Source organism: Canis aureus, chromosome 4, assembly GCF_053574225.1.
Source record: "Canis aureus isolate CA01 chromosome 4, VMU_Caureus_v.1.0, whole genome shotgun sequence".
Taxonomy (NCBI): domain Eukaryota; kingdom Metazoa; phylum Chordata; class Mammalia; order Carnivora; family Canidae; genus Canis; species Canis aureus.
Genome location: NC_135614.1, coordinates 87271706 through 87290339, shown reverse-complemented (window position 1 = coordinate 87290339; position 18634 = coordinate 87271706). Strand labels below are relative to the sequence as shown.

At 35.4% G+C, this 18634-nt stretch overlaps 1 long non-coding RNA gene across 1 annotated transcript in view; it reads right to left on the bottom strand.

The window, feature by feature from the left end:
- Window positions 1-6656: 6656 nt before the first annotated feature.
- LOC144311965 (uncharacterized) overlaps window positions 6657-18634 on the bottom strand; it is a 36825-nt gene continuing 24847 nt past the window's right edge. The window contains exon 3 of the long non-coding RNA XR_013377441.1: window positions 6657-7208. This is a non-coding gene — a long non-coding RNA (uncharacterized LOC144311965). The remainder of the gene's footprint in view (window positions 7209-18634) is intronic.

Below are 18634 nucleotides of genomic sequence, written 5' to 3'. Positions count from 1 at the left end.
CCTAGCCTTTCCTCACCTTAATTTAATCAGAATGCTACTTATGACTTTTGATATATTGACCATTCTACTGCCCTTCTCTTGTTGGATCCCTACTTTGTGGATCCATTACTTTTTTTCTTCTTTTCTTTTTTCCTTTTCTTTCTTTTCTTTTCTTTCTTTCTTTTTTTTTTTTTTGCTTACTCCCTTATTTTGTTGATGTATTAATTAATTATATATTAATTATGTATCATATTGGGATATAAGTAACTTCATCAGAAAAGATGTATCTAAGAAAAATAATTTGGATCTGCTGTACTGAAGCTACTAAAACAATCAACTGAATATTCCATTGATTCAGGGGCTTTGTTGTCAATGCTTCCTCAAGAGAAAGGAAATGTGCGTGCAGGTTAGCCATGTAATGTAGTTCTATTCCTAGAGCCTCTGATGTGTTCCATTGATCTATTTATCAATCCTTACTTAAATCTCACACTGTCTTTATGTTGTAAAACGTATACTGTAAGCCTTTCATATATTACTTCCCTTATGCTGTTACTATTCTGTATTCCACAGACATCTTAGAATCAGCTTGTCAATTTATACAAGAAAAACCCTTCCGGGATTATGATTGAAATTATTCTGTCTATAGGTCGAGTTAGGGAACTTCAAGAAAAAATAAATATTCCCAGGCTGAAATTTAAGAGATGTCCAACATTTGCTGAGGTGGATTTCAGAATTTCCATGGAAAGTCTATAAAAATACCTTCCATTTCCACTTTGTGAGCTAGAATTTCTATGGCAGTTAGGTATGCATTTCCTAATATTGTAGGTTGGGTATAAATAGGGCAGATAATGTCTTTTTAATCTCACAGATCTAAAATTGGAGAAGAGTATATTCAAGGAAGTTAGCCAGAAAGAAAGTCTTCACCCAAACTAACCCCCAATAATTCATGCCTCTCTCATTCTTGAAATATACTCCCTCCCTCCCATTTCCCCCAAATCCTGCCCAATTACAGTATCAGCTCAAAGTCTGTTTTTTTTTCTAGTTTCTTTGATTATATAAAAGGAGTTAAATTGTATTTATTTTTTTATTTTTATTTTTATTTATTTTTAAAGATTGTATTTATTTATTCATGAGAGACACAGAGAGAGACAGAGACATAAGCAGAGGAGAAGCAGGCACCCGGCCAGGAGCCTGATGCAGGACTTGATCCCAGGACTCTGGGATCAGAACCTGAGTTGAAGGCAGACACTCAACCACTGACCCACCCAGGCACCCCAAAGAAGTTAGAGTTTAAAATTAGAGTTTATTTCCTCATAAAAATATTATTGAATTGAAAGCTATAACTATTCTGAAAGTATGCGTGGATTACATGACCACTAGAAGAGCTTGGTTTTATGCTAAGTCAATCTCTTGTGCAATCAATGGCATAGATTGATTCATCCCCAATATGAAGATGAATATTGAAAACCTTGTTTATACTTTCCTTTTTAAAATGAATATTTTCTATGATTTTTTTTGTTATTTTATGATACCTATGTTTTGGCTCATTTTTATGAAGATTATGGTTTCTGTTTCTATTATGTCATTCAAATATTTTCGTGGCATTTTCTTACTAATGTAAATAGAGCTTAGGGATGGAAATATATAACCTAAATAATGCCATTAAAACTATTTTCTTATGCCTATGCTATGATACTAGCACAAAGAGCCTCAAAAAAAAAAAAAAAAGTCCTATAGTAATCATTGTTATTCCCAGATAGTCACAGTTTTTATCTTTATTTTATTTTTTTTTAGTTTTTATTTTTAATTTCAAGTAAAATAATAATTTTTAAATACTTATTGCAATGAAATAATAATTAAAACTAAGAATTAATGAATAAATGAAAAAGAATAATTACGTTCTCTTAAGAGAAACCTAATGTAGTCTCATAATACATTCATGAAATTGGAAAGCAAACATATTAATGAATAATACAAAGATATATTCATCTGTTAGGATAACTTTGATTTTTATTTAAAAAATTAAATTTACTGGTTCTTAAAATAAAAAACACAAATTAAAATATGCCTTTGATATTGAGTTTTTCTTTACAAAATTAAATTTGTATTCGAAAATTGACCTTATCTATATTAATGGAATTATATTGGGTTTTCAAAGATTCATTTTGAAGAAATTGAAAATGAGGAATGTATTTGACTATTAATTTGCCTAAGGATAAATTCTTGATTTTCCTTTATTATAAAAAGAAAAAATCTGTTGTGTATTTATCTCTAAAGTTCCAAAAACAATTTCAAAATTAAGTTTATGTTTTTCTGCTCCAGGCTTGTAAAAAGCAATGAAAACCCTAGCTGTTTTATAAGAAAATGATTTAAGAGTTAGGAAGCTGCAGGCCACTTAAAATGCATCATTTAAATATTTCGAAGACACTCAGTTAACATAGCTCTAATACTACATGAATTTCTCTTTAGAACTTAACAGTTGTTGGTATAAATGAGTAGCAAAAAATCAACACAAGGGAAATAACTTTAATGGAAAAAAGGAACCTTCCTCCCTAAGGTTTAGAAAAACTTATACCATTCATTCTCTAGGTTTTCTTAGGGCAAATTCCCTCCAAAATGAAAGGAAGTTCCAGGTCTTTCTTATAATACTACACAGAGAACAAAAACAGCAATTTGAAAACTCTGAAACTGAAAGTGAACTTAATACACTGAATTCTCCACTTTAATACACGAAGCCATGTAGGGGATTACTTTGATTTACCTATTCTTTCTTATACTGTGCCTTTTTCTGCATCTATGTTCAATAACAGTCATACCAAACACTTTGTTTTTAGTACATTTCCTCTTGGTTCTCCCTACTATGCCTTTGAAAATGAAGAATTATCTTGGTTCCACTTTTTCCTGGTAAAATTCCAAAATTTCAATATGTCTTATATGGATAAAAGTAAGTCCATGAATGAGCATGGAATACTTCATGGATTTCTTAAAAAAATATATATTAAGTTTTACATATATGCTTAGAAATATTTCTCTCAAGAAAGTTTTTTCAAGCTTCTTTAAGTTGTTAGAGGTCCAAATACACAAAATCAATAACATTAACTTTTATTTGTTAACTCAGGTCCAATTTCTGTACAATGTATATTGCTTATTAAACACTTTTTGGACTAACATAAATATGTAATCTTCACCATATTATTCCCAGTTTGGTATATCACATAATACGTGGAAATCATTAGTAAAGTTGAACAAAAAACCCATGAGATAAATTTAACAGATTGGAAGGCTGAAGCATAAAGAGGTTAACTCAGTTGCTCAAGGTCACTTAGCCAGTATGTGCGCGTTGAGAGATATACCTCCCGTCTCTCTGCTAGCATCTCCAAGTGGGGATGTTTAATGTTCCAACCTAGCAAAAGGCATCCTTGGGACTACATAACATGATATATTACAATTTGCAGTGATGTGATGGCAGCTCAGCTCTGCAAAGACATAAATACTCCTACCGGGGCTGATTTGCAGCTACCGAAATGATGTTACAGGATACAGATTTCAGGAAAAACATGAACGTGATTGGTTCACTTCTGCTGGTCATGGCTGGCTCTGCACGTCAGTGCAGGCTTCTTAATTATCCCCAATGGACTGGTATGTCTTTATTCTCCAATGGACTAGTACTTTATTTAGTCCAAAATAGGTATGTCCTACTTGGATGAAAGTATGAAGCAGGTAAATTTTTCTCAGATTTCAAGCATAATAGGAAGAACCAAGAACAAATAAGAAAGCATGTGAGAACACTTCGCCTTTGAAGATGAGGATTCTGTGTGTGTGGTGGGGAGGCTTAGTTCTAAAGATGCCCCAATTCCTGACTCTGCTTATTCAATCAGAGACAACTCAACTCTACATACTCCTGTGAAGGGACTTTGAGGATGAAAAGATGGAATTAATGTTCCTAATTAGATGACATTAAAAAGGGGGGATATTAGGGTACCTGGGTGGCTCAGTCAGTTAAGTGTCTGCCTTTGGCTCAGGTCATGACTCTGGGGTCCTGGGATCCCTCCCCTCCCTGTTCTGTGGGGAGTCTGCTTCTACCCTCTCCCTTTGCACTTCCCTTTCTGCCAACCCCACTCACTCATTTTTTTTCTCTTTCTTTCTCAAACAAATAGATAAAATATTCTTTAAAAAGGAAGGAGGGGCCCCTGGGTGGCTCAGTGTTTGAGCACCAGCCTTTGGCTCAGGGCGTGACCCCGGGGTCCTGGGATGGAGTCCACATCGGCTCCCTACAGGGAGCCTGCTTCTCCCTCTGCCTGTGTATCCGCCTCTCTTTGTGTCTCTCGTGAATAAATATATAATCTGTTAAAAAAAAGTGGGGGGAAGATTATCCTGGATTATCCAGATGGGCCCAAAGACAACAGGAGGACCTGTAAAAGCAGTAAGGGAAAATAGAGGAGTCGGTCAGAGAGATAGAAAGCATGAGATGGAACTGGCCAGCCACTGGTCCTCTTGAATGTGAACCAGCCAAGGAATGCAGGTGGCATCTAGAGGTTAAGAATGATTCCTTTCCAAAGGCCAACAAAGAAATGAGGACCTCATCTGACAACCCCATGAAATGGAACCTGCCAACCACCTCAATGACACTACAAGTGGATTGTCCCCCAAAGGACCTCTGTCCCAAATAAGAGCCCAGGGCGACTGACACCAGAGTGCTTACCCACAAAGCCATGGGACACTAAGTGGGTGTTGTTTCAAGCTGCTAAATGTATGGCCGTTAGTTGCAGCAGTAATCGAAAATAACACAATGAGTGTGCAGAGAAAAGGGTTGGGGCCACACCTCTGAGAGTGATTTAGAGAAATGAAAAGGAAACTCCCCATACAGGAGGTCGGCTGAGGCTGGCAATCCAAGACTTGAGCAGCAGGAGGAACAGCAGCACATAAAACCTTACTTCCTCTTCTCCACGCTGGGAGCCATCCTGAGTCATTTACACATATGGGCAGAGATCAAGGATCACGCTCTTAGAAAAACAAATCTTTTGCTTTTGCCAATTTAACAGGTTGCACCTCTCACCAACTCATTTCGTTTTTTTAGGAAAATATTTTTTCAACTCTGATTTCCGTCATTTGCAATTTTTTTTTTTTTTTTTAAGATTTTATTTATTTACTTGAGAGAGAGAGAGCACATTGGGAGAGAGAGAAGCAGATTTCCCACAGAACAGAGAGCTCAATCCCAGGACCCCAGGATCAGGACCTGAGCCTAAGGCAGAGGCTGAACTGGAGGGTATGATGCTGAGTGAAATAAGTCAATCAGAGAAGGACAAACATTATATGGTCTCATTCATTTGGGGAATATAAAAAATAGTGAAAGGGAATAAAGGGGAAAGGAGAGAAAATGAGTGGGAAATATCAGAAAGGGAGACAGAACACGAGAGACTCCTAACTCTGGGAAACGAACTAGGGGTGATGGAAGGGGAGGAGGGCGGGAGGTAGGGGTGACTGGGTGACGGGCACTGAGGGGGGCACTTGACGGGATGAGCACTGGGTGTTATTCTATATGTTGGCAAATTGAACACCAATAAAAAATAAATTTAAAAGAAAAAAAAAAGAAGCTGAACTCATTGAGCCACCCAGGTGCCCCTTCATTCGCAAATTAAATTTACCTTTCAATTTAGCTTATTTAAGGGATGGTTGCTAAATTTTCTGTTGAGTCCACTGTTCCTAGATTACAACTAAGTAAGGTAAGAAAAATAGCAAAATGAGCAATCAAGAAACTTGGAGACAATTATTTCAAAATGGGTTGGGGAAGGAGAATTTATCTTCACGTGATGTTTTAAAATGGTATGTGTAATTTACTTTGAGATTATTAATGTGTGTGTGTTGTGTATCAAGGCAGATAAATTTAGGTAAGAATTGTTTATGGAAAGGCACATACATATTTCAAACCTTTAAAGACAAGACTTTAAATCCCTTATAAATGCACTGCCTACTTGACACCTGCAATTACTTTGTGGCGAACAAAACTTTTATACTCCAATTAGGACGGTTAAAATGGAAATATAACTGGGAGAGAATGCACACTAGAGTATAAACCAATTATTTTTTCAAAGAAATAAATTCATGAAGTGGCTTGGGGACAGACTATCCTAGAATCAGAATGTCAGGTGCTTGCATTATGTCATATTCTAGGAACATTTATACACAAATATATTTTGACTAATAGATAAACAAGTTGTTACTTGGATTTCTACACAAGCCAGCTACTGAAGAAATTAAAAAAGAAGTATTAGATTTAGTTCCTCTTCTCAATAACGTTACAATTTAATTAAAGAGCGATGACTAATGCACAGGAGATAATTAGCAAATAATGAAAAACAGTATGAAATTTATGTGACCCAACTTTTAGTTCCAGCGCGTAGCTCTACTTTTTTTTTATCTTATACACTAATATAAACCCTCTGTGAACAAAACAAAACAAAACAAAACAAGTGGCCAAAAGGAAAAAAGTCTGCACACATAATTTCAGATCTTCCCGATACTTATGAGGGGGTTACATCCCAATAAACACATCAGGCATTGAAAAATTTGAGTAGATTGAGAATATATTTGATACAGCCAACCCACCCACCCTTATTGCTCAGTGTGGCCTAAATCAAATGAGAAAATGAGAGTGATTTAGTGATTTAGTGCTCAGAACACTTCCATCAGCCTATAGTTAGGCAGAATCATCTAACATAAAGCCTATTTTATTAAAAAAAAAAGTGTTGACCGTCTCGTAATTGACTGAATGCAGGACTGAACGTGGGGAACAGAATGGTTGCCCGGAGCCAGGGGGGTTGTTAGTGGCCTGGCTGCTGATCCTCATGGTTGCATGGGTCCCTGGGAGCCACCCCTGCTGCCCCTTGACCAGCCACCAGAGAGCTTCGGCCCACACAGCCAGAGACAAGTGCATACTGGGAAAAGGTCAAAATAGAAAATTCAAAGTATGGTCTCTACCAAATGCCTAGTACTCTTGCTCCATTGCCTGAAAAATCCTAAGTCAAATCACCGGAAGCCGGGGACCCTCTAGTTTTCGATGTTTACTAAAATGGGTCCTTACAGTAGCTTCTTCCTATGGCTTTCAAGAATCTGAGCGTCTTCCATTAGAACTGGAATCACAATAATTAATATTTTTCTTCTCCGTGCCCTCTTGTTCTGATTGTTCACATGGCTCTTCAGGCTTCTGTTTATATAACATTTTATTCTCCCTGAGAAAAGAAAGGTTTCATTACTGAAAAGAAACCATGTCATCATTAAGTTCTCAAATAAAGACGGTTCAACTTTGTTCCCGTGTTTTCAACCAATTAATCAGTTTCCACTCAGAGGGAGAAGCCTTCATTATTCACATACTATTAGAGCAAGTAGAATTATAATGTGACTCTGAAAAGAAACCCACGCTTATCTTTCAGATTAGAAAAAATGTACAGCAGGCTTGGATGCTTATTATGATGAATCAAAGCTCCAGGCAATAGTTTTTCTTTTAATTTTTGCTTCATGAAATGATGAATGGCTGGTAGGTAATGTAACATTCATTTTGAAATAACAGGGATAAAATATAACAATATTTTAAGTTAGTGTTTTAAGTAATAAAGAAAATTTAATAACTGTCATCCTCACTTTGTGGGGTTTTTTTTTTTCCCCCTCTCCAACTACTTCTTTTTTTTTTTTTTTTTTTTCCCAACTACTTCTTTTTGATTGACTCAAGAACTAGGTCTATCAAAGACAAGCGCCAGTTATATTCCTATTTTGGTCTGATTGCATTTTAATTACCTCTGGATTCCCCATTTACCATGAAATCTGTGGATTATAATTTGGCATGTCATTTAGTGTTCTCTCTAGGGAGAAAACATGCTGACCCCAGGAAGTATATATTTTGTCCTGCTGGCAGCTGAATTTCTTATCACAACTCCCCTAATTAACTTTCTGGCACACAAGTCATCTATCTTGAACTGAGTTTATACAAGATATTATTATCAACTTTATTCAATCTTGGGAATTGGAATATAGTATGTTTCAATTCCATAAATGTAGGAAATATTTAAATGTAATTAAGGATTTAATTCCAGGGACACCTGGGAGGCTCCGTGGTTGAGCATCTGCCTTTGCCTCAGGGTGTGACCCCAGGGTCCCAGGATCGAGTCCCGCATGGGGCTCCCCATAGGGAGCCTGCATCTCCGTCTGCCTGTGTCTCTACCTCTCTCTGTGTCTCTCATGAATAAATAAACAAAATCTTTAAAAACAAACAAACAAAAAAATCAAAAGGATTTAATTCCACTCTTGGCAAATGGGGGAAAAAAACCGACTCTCTTTTGAGGGCATCCTGTTTCCCTGAAGTCACATTTTAAAATAAAATGCAAACTTTTGTTTTATCCTCTAAACCCGCAATACCCCCTCCACCACCCCCAGTTGCTATTTTAGGAAAATTACCACCATTTTCCTTTGATCCTTAGAGTAGAAATAATGGTTAACTTGATTCATATATTTTATTTAGACTCTACCCAATTTATTAGTTTTGTCAGTTATAACCTCATAATTTAGCATCGATGTGTCCATGTTTGTTCATCTATATTGCCATGTGCTAATTCAGGCCATAAGTGTCTTTCGACTGAAGACTGTAATGTCTGTCTTTTGCACATGCCCACATTCATTCCTTATTCAATTCAAAAATGTTCTTTTAAAAGTGAAAAACTTCAAATGGGACACTCCTGATCAAGTATTTTCAAATAGATTTCTCACTTGGAGTTAGAATAAAACCCATCCTGCTGAGAGCCCCCTACAACAATCCTTGCCTAACTTTCACTTTCCAAATATATCACCTTCTTGCTTAACCTGCATCAGTGCCACGGGACGTTTCAGTTTTTTAGATTGTCAAAGATTTTTATATTAGCAGGGCCTTTGTAACATTCCGTCTGTCTGGAAGACATTTTTCCTACAATATTTATCTCTTTAGTTCAAATGAATAAAATACGATCTGTGCTTTCAGTAGCTTACAACGACCAGACATCAGACATACTCAAGGATGGAAGGAAATCATAAAGTTAGAGGCATGAAAAGGTCACTCTAGAAACGCAGGGTTGCCTATGCCATGCAGGCCGGGGAAGATATAGTCAATAGTTGCAATTATACCAGTATAAACAGTTGTATTTTGAGAATTGATAATTCGTTAAACTCTGGGCTAAAGACTGTATCCTCTTCTCCAAGACCTGCTTCCAGGTAGTCAGTGTCAGTCCAGATGGAGCTGGGTGAGACCTCGAAGAAGATGTGTTAGGTAGTAATAAAATTAGAAAGAACTCCGCTTTCTCCTGCGTCAGGCAATCAGGAAGTGTGGAGAGACAAGCGTATAAGCCAAGCAGAGCTCTGTAGGGGGAATTTTGAAATCCATATGATATCCCGACGGACCTAGATGAAAATTGATGTCATTGTAACAAAGAGAAATCCAGAGAGAGTTGACTGCGTTGGAAATGTTGAAAGTATTTGAAAATGACCTCAATAGCTAGCACTCTTGGCTTTTTGAATGAAACACCACGTGTTAGGTTTTTGGACAATTAGAGAGGTAGAAGGAAGAAGAACCTAGATGTTAGGTATGCTGCAATGAACAGGGAAAAGGGCCTTTCATTTGCATTTTCCTGATGATTCTATGTATCAAATATTTGATTTTTTTTTCTTTTTTGCTAGTACTCTAACTGCTCTGTTACTGGGGGTTTTTCAATATTATTCATCTTTTCAAAGAATCAGCTCTTGATTTTGTTGGTTTTTCTCTTGATTTCCTGCTTCCAATTTTATTGATGTCTGTTCTAATTCCTTTTACGTTTTATTCCACTTTTCATAGTTTTATTCTTTCTTCCTAAATTTGACAATGCTATATAATAATTTTCAATTCAAATAGTGTTTTCCTTGACATCCAGGTGGCTCAGCGGTTGAACATCTGCTTTCAGCCCAAGTCGTGACCCAGGGTCCTGGGATCGCGTCCCGCATTGGGCTCCTGCCAGGCAGCCTGCTTCTCCCTCTGCCTGTGTCTCTGCCTCTCTCTGTGTGTCTCTCATGAATAAATAAATAAATCTTTTTTTAAAAAAATCAAATAAAAAAATAAAAAATCAAATAATGTTTTCATTAATTCAAATAGTGTAATCATTCAGTGATTAATAAAGTTGTCTTCTGAACTGAGCTTTCTAAATAATAGCCTTAGGTAGTATTTTATTTAGATAAAGTTACTAAGTTTCATTCTATGCTTAAGATTAGAATGGAAAGATGTGAATTTACATTTTTGTCACTCTAGTCTGTGTAAAATTGTCAGGAGCAGTAATGTGATCTAAGAGCTTTCAGTGTTTTAACCCCTCTAAAGAGGTTGGTACCTGGCTTTTTGGGGACAAATTCTCTGTATTACAGTCATTGTAACTAAAATTGATTATTAGCTGCTTCACTTGAGAATGTCATTGGCCCATTTCCTGCTGTAGAAATAAAAGAAAAAGAGGAGCTCATTTTTAGACCTATCTTGTTCTTAAAATAACAACCAAATGATGGATATTTTTCCAAGGTCATGAGTACCTGTTTAGGTTTCATTTAAGGTTATTTTATTTAATGGTGGCATCAATTTATCCAATCTAGTTTTCATTAGAAAAAAAAAAGTTTTATTAAAAGAAAAAGAAGCTTCTTTTTCATGAACAAAGTTGACCACATGGGGAAAAATAATTATCCTATTCATTCTCTTTGTAGTTTGAGGTAAGCCAAGTATAGGGGAATGCTAAACATATAGAGAAAATGTGAATGTAAATTTAACCTACAAACAGTGTGAAATGATTCCCTTTTTTTCTGCATCCTTGGAAACACCTGTTGTTTCTTATTGTTAATTTTAGCCATTTTGACAGGTGTGAGCTGATATATCATTGTAGTTTTGATTTGCATTTCTCTGATGATGAGTGGTGTTGAGCATCTGTTTCTGTTAGTTGTCTGTCTTCTTTGGAAAAAAAAATATCTATTCATGTCTTTTACCCATTTTTTAACTGGATTATTTGGATTTTTTGGGTGTTGAGTTTTGTAAGTTCTTTATTTATTGTGGATATTAACCCTTTATGGGATATGTCATTTACAGATATTGTGCCCCATTCCATAGGTTGTCTTTTAGTTTTAGTGTTTCTTTTGCTGTGCAGAAGCTTTTTATCTTGATGAGGTCCCAATAGTTTATTTTTGTTTTTGTTTCCCTTGCTTCAGGAAACATATCTAGTAAGAAGATGCTACAGCCAATGTCAAAGAGGTTACACCTGTGCTCACCTCTAGGATTTTGATGGTTTCCTGTCTCACAATTCCAGACCTCAAGATACATTACAAAGCTGTAGTGATCAAGACAGTATAGTACTGGCACAAAAAACAGACACAGAGATCAATGCAATAGAATGAAAAATGCAGAAATGAACTCACAGCTATACGGGTAATTAACCTTTGCCAAAGCAGGAAAGAATATCCATTAGGAAAAAGACAGTTTCTTCAATAAGTGTTGGGGAATCTGGACAGCAACATGGAAAGAATGAAACTGGACTACTTTATACACCATACACAAAAATAAATTCAAAGAGTCCATCTATACTGTAAAATAAGAAGAATTTGAATACAATCTAGGTTGGTAAGTTATATTAAGGAATTATTGGTAACTTTTAGGAGATATAGTTGAATTATATGTAGGTAGGAAAATATTCCTCATTTTTAAAAATGCCTAAGGAAACATCAACAGATAAAATAGTTAATGTTTTCCTTTAAATTACATCTATTAGGGATGCCTGGGTGGCTCAGTGGGTAAGTGTCTGCCTTCGGCTCAGGTTGTGATCCTGGGGTCCCAGGATCGAGTCCCACATCAGGTTCCCTGAATGGAGCCTGCTTCTCTCTCTGCCTGTGTCTCAGCCTCTCTGTGTCTCCCATGAATAAATACATAAATAAATAAATAATATAAATAAATAAATAAATAAATAAATAACACCAATTAAGAAAAAAATGACGTGAAACAATTATGATAAAATACTAATTATTAAATATGGGCAGTTTGGCTGCCTTATATTTTTTTCCCTACATTTTATATATTTGAAACTTTCCATAACAAAACTGATTTTTGAAAATTCTAGAACATAAATGCCAGTCCTGACGTATTGAAATAATTTCATAACTTTTTGATGAATTGAAGTATGTGGTAAAAATAAAAATCCTAATATCCCAATAATTCAGTTGTGGGATTGAATTTCTTCCTGTAAACTTCTTTTTGCTTCATCCATTCTTTTCTATTATCATCAATGAAAGTAAATGTCCTACGTTTGGAGGCATCATATATTTTTTTTTAGTAGTACAATTCCAATCTTAATTGTATTTATTCTTGAGACCATTAGGAAGTAGTGTGCATCTGTGATTAATAATTATATTTCAGATTTCAAATTATATGTGTATGTACATCATCCTTTTGGAAAAAAAATAAACTTTTTCAAATGATTCCTCAGGGTATACTAGGCCATATATATATCACTACTAAAAATTGTGCCTTAGATTCTTGAAGTTATATTTATAATGAGAATCATAATGTGAATAAGAAAAAGAAACTTTAATGATGCTTTAAAGTATAGAACATTCTTCAAATAATTTTGAAGTGCAGAATAAAAGTGCAAGTAAAACATAATTTTACGCAACGCATTACAGGAAACATGGTATAATGTCTCCTCAAACTGAAGGAGATGCTGTAGTTCCAAAATTCAATGACAAGAGCCTGAATGTACAGAGTATGCCCAGAAAATCTTACCTCTAGATAGCTGCTAGTAAGCTTAGTTTCAATATTTTTTCTGTTTCTCTAGGCTGCCTTGCTATTTTCAATTTCAAATTTCTTTTAGAGAAACTGGCTCACTGTGAGTCAGATAATTATTTTTGAGAGAAAGAAAGAAAGATAGAGAGAGAGAGAGAGAGAGAGAGAGAGAGCAAGCACAAGCAGAGAGGGGAAGAGGGAGAAAGAGAAAGAATCAAGTAGGCTCCATGTTCAGCACAAAGCTTGACACAGGGCTCGATCTCATGACCCTGAGATCATAACTTGAGCTCAAATCAGGAGTTGGATGCTTAACTGACTGAGCCACCAGGCGCCCCTGTGGGTCAGGTAATTATATCACTGGATCATTCAGGGAGGACAAAGAGTGTCATGGTGTATATACCCTGCTCATCCTCGTGAGCGGGGGCACTGTCATAATCAGAAGTTACTACCTAGTTATCCAAGCAACCTAATCACTGATCCTTTGGTTTGCAATTTATGTTACTAGTTAATTTTGTAAATATGTGCAAGGCTAGAATTTCAAGAGGTGGTACACGTGCCCCTCCCTCATTGTACGAGTGTGCTATATGAATTTCCCTACTTTTATTCCTCTTGCAGTAGAGATTTTGTAAATTTGAAAATGGGCTAAATACTTATTACCAATTTAGCCTGATTTGTGAAACATTTGCATTTTGTCTGTACTGTATGCATTGTCTTTACCTCTTTATTTTTGTCACTTTTACAAATATTAAGTCTCCACTCCCATCTCTCTGCAATGTGCCACTCTTTTGCATCTGTAATCTCCTATGTCATAACCACCCAATATCTACACATTTAGAGTTAACTATTTTGTCAAGTAAAAATGGCTCTGTAGCATCGTCCCATTTGATTTGGGGGATCCATCTTCATAGATTCCTATTAACCTGTCATGCGTTGAATCAGCGTGGCTGCCACTTGGTAAGGGCAATTCTCCTGAGGCACATGTTCTAAGAACCTAAGCCAATATCACCGATTTTAGGGTTTTTTTTTTTTTTAAGATTTTATTTATTTATTCATGAGAGACACAGAGAGAGAGAGAGAGAGAGAGGCAGAGACACAGGCAGAGGGAGAAGCAGGCTCCATGTGGGGAGCCTGATGCGGGACTCAATCCTGGGACTCCAGGATCACGCCCTGGGCTGAAGGCAGGTGCTAAACTGCTGAGACACCCGGGCTGCCCATATTTAGGTTGTTAAGGTGACTTCTCACTTCTGTGATAAAAAAAAAACTTACTGGCCAACGTTGGCAGTATCTACAGTCATCTGAAGGATCAACTAGACCTAATATCCAAAATAATTAACTCCTATAAATGGCAGTAGATGCTGCCTTTCAGCAAGGAGCTCAACTGGGGTTTTCAATAGGAGAACCTGTATAATCACTCCCATGTGTCTTGGGCTTCTCAAATCATAGTGATTTGTTCCCATAAGTTTCTAAAGAGCAAGAATTCCAGGAGTAGTGACAGGAATTTACAAAGTTTTATATGGTTAATTATTGTAAGCTCCAAAACATCTTAACTCCTTCACATTCCAATAATTAAAGAAATCCATTGATTCAAGGGAAGGGATTTATACTCCGTATTTGATATGGGGAACAGCATACTTACATGGGAGAGAATTGATGGTGGCATCTTTGATTACTAATTTTACCCACTTTGCTTCATCTCCGAGGTCAACTTACTAATACTATTGCTTTTTCTTTACCTTCCTTTCTTTTCTTCCTTCTATTCATGTAAGAGCACGTAGTATGAGGTCTACCCTGTGGATAGAATTTAAAGTATACAATACAGGGACACCTGGGTGGTTCAGTGGTTAAGCACCTGCCTTCAGCCCAGGGCGTGATCCTGGAGTCCTGGGATCGAGTCCCACGTCGGGCTCCCTGCATGGAGCCTGCTTCTCCCTCTGCCTATGTCTCTGCTCTCTCTCTTTCTTTCTCTCTCTCTGTCTCTATGTATCTTTCATGAATAAATAAAATATTTCTAAATAAAGTATAAAATACAGTATTATTAACTATATGCAAAATATTGTACAAAAGATCTCTAGGATTGATTCATTTTGCCTAAGTGAAATTTTAGTTGCAGTTGAACACCAACTACCTACATTCTCCCTCCTTCCAGTCTCTGGTAAGCACCATTTTACTCCTTCTATGAGTTTGACTAATTTAGATATCTCATATGAACGGAATCATGTAGTATTTGTTCTTCTGTGGCTTACTTATTTCACTTAGTATAATATGGCCCACATTCATCCATGTTGTCACATATATCAGATTTCCTTTGTTTCTAAGGCCAGATAATATTCTGTATATATAAACCATATTTTTAATCCATTCATCTGTCAGAGAATGTTGAGATTATCTCTCTTATTTTGGCTGTTGAGAAAAATGCTATAGTGACCATCAAAGTGCATTTATCCTTGGGATCCTGTTGGTAAATATTGTGTCCATATCTTAGCTTCATACCATTTGCTAACACATTTACTCTGATTTTTACTTCATCTTTCAAAAATCTGTATTTGGATTATGGACTATGATCAATTTTACAAGTAGAGTTTGAAATTTGTTGAGTCTTCCTTTTGATCCAGTGCATAGTTACATATTTAAATAGTATGTGGATGTTGGGGGAAAAAGTCTATGTAATGTTTCTTAAATGTAAACTTCTATAGCTACCTTAAAGTACTAGAAGCAATTTATGCTTAAAGATATTAAACTTTCGGTTGTGTTATGACTGATTTAGCTAGTTCTGTTTCACCATTTTTCCCTTTGAATTTGGATTTGACTTATATTTTCCCTCATATGTATTTTTATATAGTTGCATTTATCATTTTCTGAAAATTTTATGATTTTCTAGATTTTGAGTCAAAGAAAGAACTTTCCCATTAAAAATTTATGAATAATGTGGCAATATTGTATAGTATTTATGCTTTTATATTTGACTTTGGTGAAGTTTGGAGATGGTGGTTGTTGTTTTTGAGATATTTTTTCACCTTGAAAATCCCTGTATCCATTACCTGCTATTCCCATCTCCATCCCCAGTATTTTGCAACCAATAATCTACTTCTTGTTTCCAAAGATTTGTTTATTCTAGATGTTTCATTTAAATTGAATCATACAGTTTATGGCCTTTTTCACTTAGCATAATGTTCTCAAGGTTATCCGTGTTGTACCATATAACTCTACTAATTCCAATCTGTGGTCTTCCTAGAATAGTTTGTATGGATTTTTCACCCCAAGGCCATACTTTATGGCTCCTTTACATTTCCATATATGTTGTTTTGTTAGAAAATAATATTTTAAATAATATTATGTGACAATTCTAGAAAACAGGTTCTACTCCATCCTCAGATTTTTTGTTTTATTCTGGAGCTGTTTGCTGCTGATGTTTTTGCTTGCTTATATAATATTTTTATGAAACAATCCTGAAAATTCTGTTTTCTTTGTCATTTATAGCCACTGACATCTCTTGAGTCAGCTTAGTGGTCAGCTAATGAAAGGACAGAGATTCCTAAAATGCCTGGAATCAATAACTTTTCCTTATTTTGCTGAGCGTCATTGTGCACATTGTGTTATGTCTTCAACACTCAGCGAGGCAGATTACAACTCTGCCTTAGCCTTCACTTCCTGCTTGTATAGACTCTCAAGGCTAGCCAGGGTGTAGGGCCTTCCCAGTTATTTTCTGAACATACATGCAGCCCTGGGCATTAGAACAGCCTTGTGCAAGACCCAAATTATCCAAAAATATTGAAATACTGGTGATTTTCATATTTCTCTATGGTTATTTTATCCTTCAAGTTTTTGTTTTAGACTTTTTGGTTAGGCTGTTGCTTGCCCCAATTCTTATCTACTGTCTCAGGAAGCAAATATGGTGTTAACTGTTTTTTGTTTTTTGTTTTGTTTTGTTTTTGTTTTTAATACCCAACTGGGTTAACTCTATATCAGAATAAATAAAGACAGTGCTGGAAGTGAGGTCTACCAGGGAATTACCAGACAGGTTAAATAATGGAGGCTCTTCAATCATGTTCTGCTTCAGCCAGGGGCTGTGAGGCTGCTAGTCTTCACTATAATTGTAGGCTGTTGGGTTTCAAGGCTACCATGGAGCTAAAATGTAGGATGGCATAGGACAAATGAAAATGCACAAGACTTTTTTTTTTTAACAAGATTTATTCCCTTCTTGAATAAAACTACCTAGATGATTGTAATGTTTGCTTAATTTCCAGAGTACAGTGTTGATTCTGACAGTTTTTGCCAGAGTTCTCATTGCTTTTATGAAACAGTTTTTTCATAGGTCCTACTCCGCCATTTTTGTTATTATTTATTTATTTATTTATTTATTTATTTCCAGATTTAATATGTTTTTTATTGATTTTATTGAAGATGTCCACCCAGCACAACATGCTCAATATGCCCCCAAATACACATTTATAATTGTTTATGTCACTGATATGTAGCAATAATTCTAATTTCTATGTGTCACAGTTAGGGATACTTGAAGTCTTCTGTGAACTTTCACTTTAGCCTTTGTTTTTTTCTTACTATGGGTAGAAATCCTGGACTCAATACATTACAATAATTATGTCTTTATTGCCTCCATTCTTTTATTTTAAGTTTCTATTTAAATTCCAGTTAGTTAACATACATTGTAATATTAATTTCACATATACAACTTATTAATTCATCACTTACATACAATACAGAGTACTCATCACAAGTACATTCCTTACTCCCCATCACCTATTTCACCCATCCCCTTACCCACCTCACCTCTGGTAACCATCAGTTTATTCTCTATAGTTAAGAGTTTGTTTCTTATTTGCCTCTCTCACCCCCTTTTCCCTTTTTTTCATTTGTTTTGTTTTTTATTTATTTATTTATTTATTTATTTATTATTATTTTTTTTTTTGTTGAGATATTAGCTTTATTGCAGTGGTCTGGAACTGAATCTGCAGTATCTTTGAGGTATGCCTGTATAGTTAATTGATTTTTATTTTTTATTTTTTTTTTTTATTGGTGTTCAATTTACTAACATACAGAATAAATTCCCCGTATGTCTGAAATGGTATTTGTCTTTCTCTGACTAATTTTGCTTAGCATAATACTCTCTAGCTTCATCCATGTCATTGGAAGTGGCAAGATTTCATTCTTTTCTAATATTGAATAATATTCCATTATATATGTAATGGAAATATATATATATACCACATCTTCCTTATTCATTTGTCAGTTAATGGACACTTGGTCTGTTTCCAAAATTTGGCTATTGTAGATAATACTACTATAAACATCAAGGTGCACATATCCTTTGAATTTGCATTTTTGTATTCTTTGGGTGAATACCTAATAGTGCAATTGCTGGATGTAGGGTAGTTCCTATTTTTTAACTGAATAATTTGGGGTTTGGGGGGAGGTTAGTTTTATAAGTTTTTTATATATTTTGAATATTAATCCTAAATGATGAAGTCCCAATAGTTTATTTTTGCTTTTCTTTCCTTTACCTCAGGAGACATATCTAGAAAGAAGTTGCTACAGCCAGTGTCAAAGAAGTCACTACCGTTGTTCTCCTGTAAGATTTTTATGGTTTCAGGTCTCATATTTAGGTCTTTAATTCATTTTGAATTTATTTTTGTGTTTGGTGTGGGAGAGTGTCCCACTTTAATTCTTTTACACGTTGCTGTCCAGTTTATTCAAGGAACAAAACAGCAATGTCCACTCTCACCAACAAATCTCCTAAAAAAAGAAAGCAAGTGGTAAAAAAAAAGCAAAATTAAATAATGAATGCTAAGTCAAACAAATGAATTACCAAGCAAACATGCTTCATATATTAAATGTATAATAAAT